Source organism: Dendrobates tinctorius, unplaced genomic scaffold, assembly GCF_039654945.1.
Source record: "Dendrobates tinctorius isolate UK_male_01 unplaced genomic scaffold, ASM3965494v1 ptg000308l, whole genome shotgun sequence".
NCBI lineage: Eukaryota > Metazoa > Chordata > Amphibia > Anura > Dendrobatidae > Dendrobates > Dendrobates tinctorius.
In genome coordinates this window covers 1,412,520-1,426,970 of record NW_027361975.1, presented here as the reverse complement: position 1 = coordinate 1,426,970, position 14,451 = coordinate 1,412,520, and the positions used below count along the sequence as shown (strand labels likewise).

At 48.7% G+C, this 14,451-nt stretch overlaps 1 protein-coding gene across 2 annotated transcripts in view; it reads right to left on the bottom strand.

Annotated features, from left to right (window-relative positions):
- LOC141073608 (uncharacterized) overlaps positions 1-14,451 on the bottom strand; it is a 184,558-nt gene that overhangs the window by 146,445 nt on the left and 23,662 nt on the right. The window lies entirely within an intron of this gene.

Sequence of the window (14,451 nt, the reverse complement as noted above, 5' to 3'; positions counted from 1 at the left end):
AACATGATCTATTATGGTAAGGTATATGTGTAGGTGGGCACGAACAATATAACATAAATGCAGGAGCTGGGTGCAACACTGTGCCAGAGAGATTAAATGAAAAAAAAGGAGAAAAGAGACACAGGATAACATGCACACAACAGCAGAATATCCATGTGAAGAAAGGCTTTTATTTGACATACAATAGCCAGGAAGGTCCAAGAGTACAATAAAAACAATTAAAAACCACAAATAGAACAAAAGTGGGCAGGTGAAGAAGTCATGCAGTATACAGAAAGAGAAATAAGACTTCCCCTGACGAAGCTGCAGGCAAGCAGCGACACGCGTTGGGCATTGTGGGCAGTGTGAGTATACTTGGGTGATTTTCATGTGATCCAGCAATTGCCTTTCCTCATCTATGGGCTTGCATGGTAATCATTTGGATTGTTCATATACCTACCATTTGTCACTATTTGTGTATTTTCCTCATTATTCAAGTGACTAGTAGGTTGATCAGTTTTTGCTGTTGCAATTTGTCCATATCTTTATACTAAACATTCTATGCATATTATATGGTGATAGATGGCATTGTTGTGAATGCATACTTGAAATATGTAATGATATAATTATTTCTCTTGATTGTATCACCCTTTATTAACCTGCACCTGTCCCCCATTCCTTGCTGGACAACAGTGTTAATCCGCTTGAGTTCTGTCTTGGAGCTTTGCTTTGCCTTCTGTGTGTTTAATTAGTGCAGTGCTGGGACCTCTGGTTCTGCTAGTCTTAGCTTCTGTTTTCAGTTTGTTTCTGCAGCCTTCTCTTTGTTGTCTAATAGGAGGTGACCCATTTTTGTACCCAGTCCTTAGATCTTGCAGGGATCCCCCTTTCCCTATCTATAGATCTTCGCTTGAGATTAACCTAGGATCGTCAGTGGGTCTATTCACAAGGAATGGGTCGCCCACTCCATTGTAGGGTATCATCCTAGTCGCAGTGCAGGGTCAGTTTTCCCCCCTCCTACCCTAGTCCTGTGCTGCAGTATCATAACAATAAAGCCAATTTAAGTAGGGCAAAGAGAAGCCTCCAATGGTGAGGAAGAAAGCAGCAAGTTGATAGCATAAAAAATGCACTGTCAGCAGGTGGAGGATGAGAGTGAAGCAGAAAATAAAAATGAAAAATCCTTGTGTTTGATATCTCCTATGAGGGATTAAACATAGTGATGAACGAACAAGGTCGCCACCACTCGGTACTCGCCCAATTACCACTGTGCTCGGTGTACTTATCAAGCACTGAGTATTTCTGGGATTACTTGGCGGGAACTCGTGTCTCCACCCAGCATTTTTGGTGGACTTTAGATACCCAATCACGGTGCAGGAATTGTCTGCCAGGCCATGAAACGCCGCAGCCATCTTTGTTGTGGTCGTGCAGTGATTGGCTGGCCGCACAGCATCATCAGGGGTATAAGAGACCGGATGCCGCCCTGCTCGGCGCATTCAGCTCTGTTGTTAGAGAGTGTAGGGAGAACGGCTGCCTTGATAGGGTCAGAATTGGGTATTTATTAGTTAGTGTGGGGTCTACCATCCTAAATACTCGCATCCAGCTAAAACCAACAGTCCTTCTAAGGACTAATTCCGAAGTATATAGGTTCCAGTGTTAGGCAGGCAGGGTAGTGTACGTTGCTGTATACACATCAGTGCAAGGCCTGCAGTCACTGTATGTGTGTATAAGTATATAGAGGATTGCATATATCATATCTGTGCATGCTGAAATTTTGGCCAGTTTACAGCTTTTTTTCTCTTTTTTGCCTGTCTGTCAGTTTTGGTAAAATACAGCAGTATTTAGTCCAAAAAAAACAACATACAGGCCACACGTTTTTTGGTACGGTATCTCCGTGCCAACTCATATCTGTGCGTGTGAAATAACGTGCAGGTGCTGAGTATGTCACCATGGAACAGAGACAGACCAAAAGTTAAAGGATTTATTTATAGGGGACAGTATCTCCTCGCAGGGAGAAGCAGTGGGGGTTTAACTGACAAGGTAATAGTGATTTACCGGTATACGGAAACTAGGCAAGCAGAACAACGATAATTAACAAGTATTCTTGCAACTTATCAGTCTGATGAGATCTTGATTGAATGGTCGTCTACTCTAACGTAGGCACCATCAACAGCGGCACTTGTAGTCTCTGTAGTCTCTGTAAGCTCTGTAGTCTCTGTCAGAAGGTAACGGGACCTCTGGGGTTAAAGCGGGAGGCAGGGGGGATGCTGGGCAACTGGGTCTCCTCTGCTCTGAGTCTCTGCTTTCAAACTAACAGTCTCTCCGCAGGAACGATGTTCCGTCCTTTGTTAAGTCTCTCAGCCACAATCAGGGGCTCTGACCTGTTGCCGCGGGCACTGAGGCTGCGTGCGCGGGTCAGTGTCTCTGCACTGTCAGGAGGACGTATTCCTCTGGTCAATTGGGACTCTGCATCCATGTACTCACAGATAGCATTATCTATGTCACGTCCTTCTGTCTGAGCCCTCTGACCGGGAGTCCTCTCTCTTTTGGAGTGCGCGGCTGCGACCTGCTCTCTCTGCGGCACAAGCTGCTCTGACACATGCACACTCTGCTTTCGAGCCCTCAGCCTGCACTGTTTCCTGTCCACCGCCTCTTCACCTTCCCCACTGCTTCTGACAGACACATGATACAGTCGATCCGGGTCTAAAAGTCTTCCCTCGGTAACTCTGCTGCCCAGCTATGTGGTTCCGGACATGGAGCAGAGGTGGTAACCCCTTTCTGATTCTTCCTGTGCTTCACCCCCTTCCATTCTCCCTCTCTTTTTGCTCGCCATTCATGGGCAAAAGTTTCTGAAGTTCTCGTTGACAGTCTTCCAATCCCTGCACAATCTGCTGCCAGACGAACTGAACTTGGTTATAGTGAATGGGAGTACACCTGCCGTTGAACGTTCAGAGCGTCACAAATCAGAAGGAGCAGCTGTGTCAGCTGTTGCGGGAGGAACGGGAGTTGGGGTCACTCCCGGCATGTTGGTAGTTTCAGGCACCAGCCTGTTATGAGCTCATTTTCTCCTTCACCTTTGATGTCCGATGAACTCCCTCTGCTGGTGAAAGGAGGTAGTGAAATCGATTTGGATGGGAAAAACCTGTCATCTGAACAGGTGGAGTGTGATTGGACATCCGGAGTCTCTGAGTGGATATAAGGCCGCCGACGCTCTGCTGGGTTGCTGGTTATCCTCTCTGCTCTGAGCTCTGGCCTCCAGTTTAGTCCTGTCTACTAAAGCTAAGTTTTTGCTCTGCTATTGTTCCATGAGATTTTGTCTGGTTTACTTAGTGTTTGTGTTCAGCCAGCCCTGGTTGGGACTGGCTGAACTCCATTTTTTGTCTCTGATCAGTTGATCTCTTTGCTCTGTTTTCAGAATATACCTGAGTGCTGATATAGTGATTTGGAAGTCTAGTGACTTCAGGGCCTTTTCTATCAGACGTGTTGGACATTATTTTTGGCAGGGTTTTTGCGTGATTGCAGACAGTTGCTTTTCTTTCCTGTCCTATCTAGTTAGTGAGGGCCCCATCATTTGCTCAGCCTGTCTTTCTGTCTGTGTTTGTTTTCATCTGTTTTCACCGTCAATACATGTTGGGGGCTGTCTATTGCTTTGGGGTCTGCTCTGGGGCAGTTTAGATTTCCCCTTTCTTTCTTTAGGTTTATTTAGTTCTCCGGCTGTGAACGAGGTGTCTAGGACCACTGTAGGAACACCCCACGGCTACTGTTAGTTGTTGTGAATAGGATCAGGGGTCTGCAATCCGCTAGCTACCAACCTCTCCAGTTTTCTGGACCTAGCTTGTATTTTTGTTTTTTCCTCCTCCGGTGACTCATTCATAACACCAGCCCTGTATCTGTATCTTCCGGGGGAAGTTGGGAGTCTTCCTCATATTCAACATCAACATCTACCACTGGAACGGCCTGTGGGGGCTCTGGTACCACTTGCACTGGTTCAGGATCTCGAGACAAACATGGTCGCAACATATTTTGATGCAGTGTGCGAGTGGAGGCCCCTTCCTCCGTTTCTGGCTGAACCTCATAGACGAGACATTTGTTACCAAGTCGCCGCTTCACCCTGTACGGGCTCTTCTCCCACCGGTACTCCGATTTGTTGTGTGGGCGTTTTTTCTCTCACCAAGACTCAGTCTCCAGTTCATATAGCTGCCCCCTTTAGAGGAGTGACTTGAGGATGTTCCAACTCCTGTAGCCAGTTCTGCATTAGTCGATGGAGAGTCAGTAGCCGACGACGGTGTTCTCGAACCCAGGAGTACACCCCCATCTGTGGGTAGTCCTCCTCGGGCTCTAACTCCAACTCCGCCAACTCTTTCCCGGGCCGTCCGAAGAAGAGACAGTAGAGTGTGATGCCGGTGATGCTGTGTTTCCGTTATACACCCACACCAATTCAGGGATGAATTCAGTCAATCGTGCCTTCTGATCCTCTTCCAGGGTTCGTGGCATTTGGATCAGGGTGCAATTAAATCTCTCACAAGCTCCGTTCCCCTGTGGGTGACAGGGAGTTGTCCGGGACTTATTGATCTTATACAGCTGGTGCAGCTCCTCCATCACCTTTCCGAGGAAACAGGCCCCCTGATCAGAGTGGATACGTTTGGGGCACCCATACACCTGTATGAAATGCTTGCAGATTGCGTGAGCAGCAGACTCAGCTGCCTTGTCCTGTGTAGGTGTCACTACAGCAAATTTAGTAAAGTGGTCTATCATCACTAAACAGTCCTCGTAGCCTTGATGCGCTGGCCTGACCGTCAGGTAATCTATGGCCAGCAGATCCAAAGGTCCAGCTGCCTTCACTGTCTCTGTGGGAGCCCGCTGTTCGGGTGGTTTGACCAGTTCACAACTCCGGCACTGCTGGCAGACTCTTTCCACGACGTTCCTCAAATTAGGATTGTTAGAATCTATTTTGTTTTGACCATCCGCCATCTTGTTGTGGTTTTCAGGCTGCTGTTTTTTTCCTCTGGTGCTGGGTTTGTCTTAGGTCAGGTAATTGTATCATCCTTTATTACCCTGTACCTGCCTCCTACTTCTTGCTGGACAACAGTGTTAATCTGCTAGTGTTCTGGCAAGGTGCCTTGTTTGCTTTCTGTATGTGTTCTGTATGTTCAGTTCTGGGATCTGAGTTGCAGATTCGTAACAGGGATGATAAAACAAGTGCTGCAACCATTGAAAGGTTTTTCCCGGATCAAAATGTGCTCCTTTTTCATGTGCTTCCGTAGCTGCCTGGTCTACGAAGGATGAGGGAATCAGCGTCTGCCAGACAAGGCTGAGTTCCGATTAGAGGAACATCTTCCAATACAGGATGCCATCTCGCAACCAAAGCCTTTCCCATTGACGCAGCATTCTCAGCATACCAGGTGATGCAGAGCTCCTCTCGTGATGGCTGGGCACCTGTTTAGACACGACCCACCGTCTCAACTGGGCTATCTCCTGATCCTCCTGCTGCATTCGGACCCACTCATCGCGGGGTTGCTCCAGTAACCTCACACGGGTCTCGTCCTGATCTGTTTCCCACTTAGCCACCACAGTCCTGGCAGTTTCTTCAAACTCTGGGACTTCCACAGCCTCCAAGCTCTTCATCCCGACTGGGCGCTGGCTTGCGGTAATTCACTTGAGAAAGGGCATCAGCATGAGTATTCTCTGCTCCTCTCTTATAGGAGATCCTGTATCGGAACTTTGCCATCCGGGCTACCCAGCATTATTCAAGGTCCCCTAACTTTGCGGTCTCTAGATGAGCCAACGGATTGTTATGGGTACGCACGTAAACTTCTGAGCCTGCCAGATACTTTGCAAACTTCTCAGTCATCGCCCACACCAGCACCAACAACTCCAGCTTGAATGGACTGTAGTTATCTGGATTATTTTCCAAGTCATGTAAGGACCGACTGGCATATGCTATGACACACTCTTTCCTGTCCTGCATCTGCGATAGCACTGCCCCGAGCCCCTGTAGACTCCCGTCGGTATGCAAAATGAACGGCTGCGTGAAGTCAGCAAAGGTCAGCACAGGGGCCTCCGTTAAAGCTTTCTTCAGGGCTAGGAATGCTTCTTCCTGACGCTCTCCCCATTGTATGTTCCTGTTTTTTGCACAAGAGGACACTCCTCTCAACAGCTCCAGAAGGGGATTTGCGATGCGGGTAAAGTCTTTTATGAAGCGCCGGAAGTATCTTGTGAGTCCCAGAAATGCACGCACATCTTTCACGGTCTTTGGGGTCGGCCACTCTTGTACTGCGGCGATTTTCTCCTGAGAGGGCCTCACTCCTTCACGGAGACAAAGTACCCCAAGTATTCAATCTGGGTACGGAATAGGTGACACTTTTGGGGTTTCACTTTCTTCCTGTACTTCTGTAGCCGACTCAGAACCTGCTCCAGTCTCTGCAGATGATCATCAAAGGTGGGGGCAAAGACAATGATATCGTCCAGGTAAATCAAAATGGCTTCAAAGATCAGGTCTTCCAGACATCTCTCCATGAGACGTTGAAACATTCCCGGGGCATTGGCTAGACTGAAGGGCATGCGGTCGAACTCATATAATCCCATCGGAAGGATGAAAGCTGTCTTGGCTCGTTCTTGTTCGGACTTTGTTACCTGCCAGTGACCGCTGGCCAGATCTAGCATGGAAAAGTACCTGGCATTCCCTAGCATAGACAGGGACTCCTCTATCCTTGGCAATGGATACAAGTTTCGCACCGTACAAGCATTTAACCGGCGGTAGTCCACACAGAAGCGTAAGGATCCGTCCTTCTTCCGCACCAAGACTATGGGGGCAGCCCACAGGCTCTGACTCTCACGAATCATTCCTTTCTTCAACATCTGTGACAGCATCCCCTTTACCTCCTAATACATCTGTGGGGGTATCTGGCGATACCATTCCTGGATTGGTGCCGCATCCCCAGTTGGTATCTCATGGGTGATGACCATAGTGCGCCCAAAGTCATCTTCGTCTTTGGAGAACACTTCCTGGTATTTTCCTTAACAAGGCTTCCACCCAGGGGACCTGCTGAGAAGTCATCTCTGAGAGTTCCAGTATCCGTCACCCGTCCTGTAGCAATCTGGGGTCTGGGGCTGCCTCTGCCTTGACAGTCACCAGCCACGGGTCTTCTGACTTTACAGTCAGCTGTACTGTCTCAGATGGGACTAGCTCGTCCAGCATATCAAGGATATGGGCAACTTCACTCCTGGGAGGCAAAGTTACATTGGTCTCCCCCAAATTTACACAGCGTACGAGGACAGTGCTATCCCGCACAATAGCCAAGGTCCGTGCGACCAATATTCCCGACGGCAGCTGGTCGGCTTTCCTGGGTTCAACTTATACCTCCACCCCTACAGGGGAATACTAGCTCGGACAGGCAAGGGGAGCACGGTCTGTCCAGGGGGCAACACTCGATTGACGGAGGCGGGTGTGATGACTTTGCCGAGTTCCATCCCGTCGCTGTATGTTTCCCGGACCTGGGCTGTCCGTATCAGTTGCTAGAAGAACCTTCTTTAAGGGGTTTGGTTGCACCATTGTTGCAGGAACTGTTCTGGGGACTCGTTGAAGAGAAGGCTCCCGAGATCTTTAAGAACATTCATGCCCATGGTTACGGTATGGTCCATAGCTGCTTCTCCATCCACCAGCACTACTCCTCTTCTCCCCACATCTTTACCGCAGACCTCTATGTTCATCCATACCACCCTTGTGACCGGGATGGGTAAGTGGTTGGCTGCCGAGAGTTTGATCACTGGGCCCCATTTTGGCCGTAGTGGCTCCGTGAAGTGTAGGTGGAAATATTCTTCAGGCATGGTGGTTACTTGTGAGCTGGTGTCTGCCAGGCACTGCACTGCTCTTCCATTGATTTTGGCCCAGACCATGGGGCACGTGGAAACAAGGCTGGTGGGACTTCTGGTACTCCTCCAATTTTCACTCTCCGGGCGGCGTCCTCCGGGCTCGGAGCCACCTAGGTTAATGGATGGCGTGGGGATGGTCGGCTCCACCGGGTAATGTTACCGGGTTCTCCGCAGGTATAACACGTAGGTGAGCTTCTCTTCCGAGTAGCACCAGTCTCATGTTGGGGGGCAACTTCCCTATCTCATACCAAAGAGCCGGACTCTACCGCCGGGGTTCTTTTTGATGCCACCATTTCTTCACGGACCTGTCTAATTTCCTTCTTCAGGTCTTCCACCCATTGACGGATAGTGTCCATGGTGGCAGTTACCTCCCCGCTCCATACCTTCCCCACTGGCACTGTCACTCCCTACTCTTGCTCTCGCGCGCACCTCACTGCCGACTTCAGAGAAAGTCATATCTGGCTTTACCCGCATGCGCTTTGCAGGGCCTGTTTCATCAACATGTCGCGCAAATCCGTCACCATCTGGTCTCGTAGCACAACATCAATTGACCTTACACCTACGCCATCCTTCCGTATGATGGCAGTATGGAGCTCTTGCAGGGCATTCATAAATTGCGTCACGGTCTCCCCCTCTCTTTGCACCCGGTGAAACATTCGCATGCGCAGTCCCCTACGTCAGTAGGATCCCCATGCGTTTCCTCAAGTATACAAGTATATGTATAACTTTGTCCATGGTTTCTCTCGCCTGGGGGGGCCTAAGCATAAAGGAGTCCCGTGCCTCCCCCTCCAGGGCCATCACCGCAATCTCTGCCTCCAGGGCCGGTGTCATGGGCTGCATCCGCATCATTCCCCGAATGCGCTCCGTCCAACTCCACAACATCACATTGCTGCCAGAAATCTTTGGCAAATTATTTAACATGGCTCCCAGGGAAATGCTAGACCTGGGGCCTCCCCCAACTGCTTGGTCTGCCCCCTCTGCGATATCGTGTGACATCCTACCAACTGCGCCAAATGTAATAACGTGCAGCTGCTGAGTATGTCACCACGGAACACAGACAGACCAAAAGTTAAAGGGTTTATTTACAGAGGACAGTATCTCTTCGCAGGGAGAAGCAGTGGGGGTTTAACTGACAAGGTAATAGTGATTTAACGGTTTGCGGAAACTAGGCAAGGTTATCAAGCAGAACAACAATAATTAACTTATCAGTCTGATGAGATCTTGACTGAAGGGTCGTCTTCTCCAACATAGGCACAATCAACAGCTGCACTCTCTGTATTCTCTGTAAGCTCTGTAGTCTCTGTTAGAAGGTAACCAGGACCTAAGGGTTAAATCGGGAGGCAGGGGGTATGCTGGGTAACTGGGTCTCCCCTGCTCTGAGTCTCTGCTTTCAAACTAACAGTCTCTCCGCAGGAACGATGTTTCGTCCTTTGTTAAGTCTCTCAGCCACAATCAGGGGCTCTGTCCTGTTGCCGCGGGCACTGGGGCTGCGTGCGCGCCTCACTGTCTCTTCACTGTCAGGAGAACGTACTCCTCTGGCCAATGGGGACTCCGTGTTCACGTACTCACAGACAGCACTATCTATGTCACGTCCTTCTGTCTGAGCCCTCTGACCGGGAGTCCTCTCTTTTGGAGCTCGCGGCAGCGACCTGCTCTCTGCGGCACACGCTGCTATGACACACACATGTTCTGCTTTCGCGCCCTCAGCCTGCACTGTTTCCTGCCCACCGCCCCTTTACCTTCCCCACTGCTTCTGACAGACACATGATGCAGTCGGTCCAGGTCTAAAAGTCTTGCCCCCGGCAACCCTGCTGCCCAGCTATGTGGTTCCGGACACGGATCAGAGGAGGTAACCCCTTTCTGATTCTTTTTGTGATTCACCCCCTTACATGTGCTGAAATTTTGGCCATTTTACGGCTTTTTTCTCTCTTTTGCCTGGCTGTCAGTTTTGGTTAAATAAAGCAGTATTTAGGCCAAAAAAACATACATTTTTTGGTGCGGTATCTCCGTGCCAGCTCATATCTATGCGTGCTGAAATTTTGGCCAGTTTATGGCTTTTTTCTCTTTTTTGCCTGGCTGTCAGTTTTGGTTAAATAAAGCAGTATTTAGGCCCCCATAAAACCATATAGGCCACACATTTTTTGGTTTGGTTTCTCTGTGCCAGCTCATATCCTTGTGTGCTGAAATTTTGCTCAGCTTATGGCTTTTTTCTCTTTTTTGCCTGGCTGTCAGTTTTGGTTAAATAAAGCAGTATTTAGGCCCCCAAAAACCATATAGGTCACACATTTTTTGGTGTGGTTTCTCCGTGCCAGCTCATATCTGTGCATGCTGAAATTTTGGCCAGTTTACGGCTTTTTTCTCATTTTTGCCTGGCTGTCAGTTTTGGTTAAATAAAGCAGTATTTAGTCCCCCCAAAAAAACCATACAGGCCATATATTTTTTTGTTGTGGTATCTCTGTGCCAGCTTTTTTTTCCCTTTTTTTTGGCCTGGCTGTCACAGGCGATATATCCAGCAGTCTTTTGTATCCACAAAATACCAAAAAAATTATCTGTTATCTCTGGCTGAGGCCTGGTGTATGTGTGGTGGAAAATTCTTTGTTTTGCAGGCATACTTATCACATCTAATTTTTCTCCCAAGAAATCCATTTGTATTGAGCTTTTAAAATATTTCAGTAGTCCATTTACAATGGGCAAGGCAAGAGGCAAGGGACGGGAAAGTGGACATGATGCTGATGGTGCATGCAGAGGATGAGTCTGTGGTCATGCTGAAAGTGGGCCACAGCAAAGACCCACATCTTCGCGCTCGACCTTCCTGTCGCAGTTTCTAGGAGACCGCACCACACCACTATTGAATCCAGAGTAGTGTGAAACGGTTGTTGGTTGGATAGCAGATAATGCTTCCAGTCACTTAGCAACCACCATCACCACCATGTCTTCCACACGGTCAAGTCTGAGTTAGCATGGGTGTGGACCGGATGTTACTCACCCTGATTGTCCTTCCTCCTACCATGCCGAGTGCCCTGAGACAACTGATACCACACTCGGACACTCCGGAGAACTGTTCAGTTACCCATTTGGAGATTCGTGCCTCTTGCCCACTCCACTTGAAGCGGGGCAAGATGATATTCCATGTAGCGATGCACAAATCTTTGAGCAGCCACGGTCACCTGAGGTGGATGATGATGAGACCCAATTGCCGGAAAGTCAGGAGGTGGTGGATGACATAGTGACTAACCCAATCTGGCAGGAGGACATGCAGAGTGAGGACAGCAGCACACATGGGGAAGGAGGCATATCACCCCAACAGGCAGGAAGAAGCACTGTGGTGGCCCCAGACAGAAGGCGTGCATCCGTTCCCCATAACACCAACAGGACGGAAGTTGCCATTCCTTCTGTTAGATCTTCCCGAGTCTGGTTATTTTTTAAAGACTGCTGATAACCCCAAACAGGCCATTTGCAGCACTTGCCATGCCCGCATCAGCAGGGGTAGCAAAACTACCAGCCTGACCACCACCAGCATGATTAGGCACATGACAGCAAAGCACCCAACTTTGTGGGCCGAACCCCAGGCTCCAGGAACACTGTCTGCAGGTGACAACACTGCTTCTTCCACTGTTTTGCGTCCAAGCCAATCCCCAGTTCACCATGCCTGTGAAGATGCTTCGGGCCCTGTACCTGTTGCTGCCCACAGTCAACCAGCACCATCATCAAGCCCGTCCACGTCCTTGTCCCAGCCCAGCCTTCAGTTATCTATACCCCAGTCATTGGAACACAAGCGGAAATACCCAACCAATGCCCCATAAGCCACAGTACTTAATTCGCACATTTCTGCTTGCGCTCGAAATGTTGCCTTTTAGGCTCGTTGCGCTCGAAATGTTGCCTTTTAGGCTTGTTGAGACAGAAGCTTTCTGCAACCTGATGGCGGCAGCCATTCCAAGGTAGTCGATCCCCTGTCGCCACTATTTCTCCCATTGTGCCATACTGGCATTACACCAGCATGTGTCCTACAACATTGCCTGTGCCCTCAACAATGCTGTTACTGGGAAAGTCCACTTAACCACAGACACGTGGACAAGTGCCTGTGGGCAGGGACAGTACATCTCAGTGACGGCACACTGGGTTAACATAGTAGAAGCCGGGACCCAGTTGGAACTTGGGATGGAACACATCCTCCCCACACCGAGGATTGTGGGTTCTACGTCAATCAGGGTTGCCTCCACAGTCTACAGCTCCTGCACCTCCACCTCTTCCAGGAATGGTCATGTGTGACAATGGCTGGAACCTGGTGGTGGCTCTGAGGCAAGGTGAGCTCACACACGTACCTTGCCTGGCTCATGTGCTTAACCACGTGGTTCAACGGTTTCTCAAAAGCTACCCGTAGCTGCCGGATCTGCTAGTGAACGTACGCCATCTGTCTGCCCATTTTAGAAAGTCAGCTACAGCTTCAGCCACACTTGCCAGACTTCAGCAGTGTTTGCATCTTCCGGCTCACCGACTGGTGTATGATGTCCCCACGCATTGGAACTTTACATTGCATATGTTGGAAAGGATTTGTGAGCAGAAGAGGGCAGTTGTTGACTACTAGCATCAACAAAGCTGTCGATATTCAGTTGCGACTCCACACATAAGACCTCAGGAGAGGACATGGATGTCAAACATATGTACCATCCTCCAGAACTTTGAGGACTGCACCAAGATGTTGAGCGATGATGACGCCATAATTGGACCTGAAGTAATTTTTTGGGGAAAAAAAGTTAAATGTTTATTTTTTTTAAACATTCAAAAAATTCCTGTGAAGCACCTGAAGGGTTAATAAACTTGTTGAATCTGGTTTTGAGCACCTTGAGGGGTGCAGTTTTTAGAATGGTGTCACTTTTGGGTATTTTCTATCATATAGACCCCTCAAAGTGACTTCAAATGTGATGTGGTCCGTAAAAATAAAATGGTGTTGTAAAAATGAGAAATCGCTGGTCAACTTTTAACCCTTATAACTTCCTAACAAAAAAAAATGTTGGTTCCAAAATTGTGCTGATGTAAAGTAGATATGTGGGAAATGTTATTTAGTAACTATTTTGTGTCATATAACTCTCTGGTTTAACAGAATAAAAATTCGAATTTTGAAAATTGCGAAATGTTCTAAATTTTCGCCAAACTTCTGATTTTTTCACAAATAAACGCAAAAATTATCGACCTAAACTTACCACTATCATGAAGCCCAATATGTCATGAAAAAACAGTCTCAGAATCGCTAGGATTCGTTGAAGCCTTCCTGAGTTATTACCTCATAAAGGGACACTGGTCAGAATTGCAAAAAATGGCCTGGTCATTAAGGTCAAAATAGGCTTGGTCATGAAGGGGTTAAACATATTAACAAGGGACCCAGTGAGCACTGTAAGGAACACTGTAACTGTTATTCAAGTAGGAGATACTTGCTTAGCCGCCACAAAACCAGATCCGGCACGGGTTTTCCATAAAACAATTATTGTCCATGCGGTTTATTCAGCATCATAAACCCACAGCAGTAACATAAAATTCATCACATCAGCATAGCGTCCATGACAGAGTTCAGCTCTGTAACCCCTGTGGTTCCTCCGTCTCCCCAGCTACCTGGAGAATTCTCCCGGACACATTGAAACAGCACCTCAGCAGTATCACTGCTGATCAACACACACATAAGTCTCCATCTCAAGGCCACCCACCTTGAGATGCACAACGGTCATTCAGTATTCTGCCATTCATCCTCTCTCCTAGGACATCCACACAGCGCCCCCTAGCGGACACAGTAGTCACTACACCACATGCCTCCCCCCTCTCTTCAAACCTGTGGGGTTGAACACACAGCATAACCCCAGGATCTTGAGACCGGGCACTCACTACACCTTGCCCCACAGGTCGAGAGAACCGTCCCTGTCTGTCATACGGCCTCATTCCTACGTTAGGCCTCCCCCTCCCCCAGCGGTCAGAATATCGGCCCTGATCTTTGGCCCTCCAGTCATCGCCTGTCTGCGTCACCAGACACTGTTTAGTCACCACATTCCTCTCCCCGTTTGTTCCGTTCCCCGACCAGCTCCCCCGGTCAGTATGGTCATAAGTCTTAGTTAAGCCTACTGTCTGGCTTGAGTCTGACTCATTCAGCGTCTCATAGGAACTACGGTCTCTCAACGTCGTCCTGCCAGTCGAACTACCACTTGCTGACATTCTTCGGCCATCTGCCATGTCACTTCTTGGAGGAACCGTTCGGGTCCTTACATCTTAGGTTGAAGGCGGCCGCCCAGGGCTGCCACTAGGAATTTCGGGGCCCCATACTGCCAAAATTTTCGGGGCCCCCTTTAGCCTCCACCCAGGCTCCATCCTGCCCCGCCTCCACCCCTCGAACTGTCCACAGTTCTACCGCTCTCTCTTGGAAAAACTCCACTTCTCACCTATCACACATTAACAGTTCCCATCACCAGGTCACACATATAGCCAGCAGCTTTTGCTTTGGCCAAAAGATTGTTTTAAGCTGCCACCATAACAGGGTAGACACTTTTGGCCAGGCCCTACTCTACTGTAACCTATTAAATATTTGTTAAAATATGCAATACAATTTAGGTATATTTTTATTTA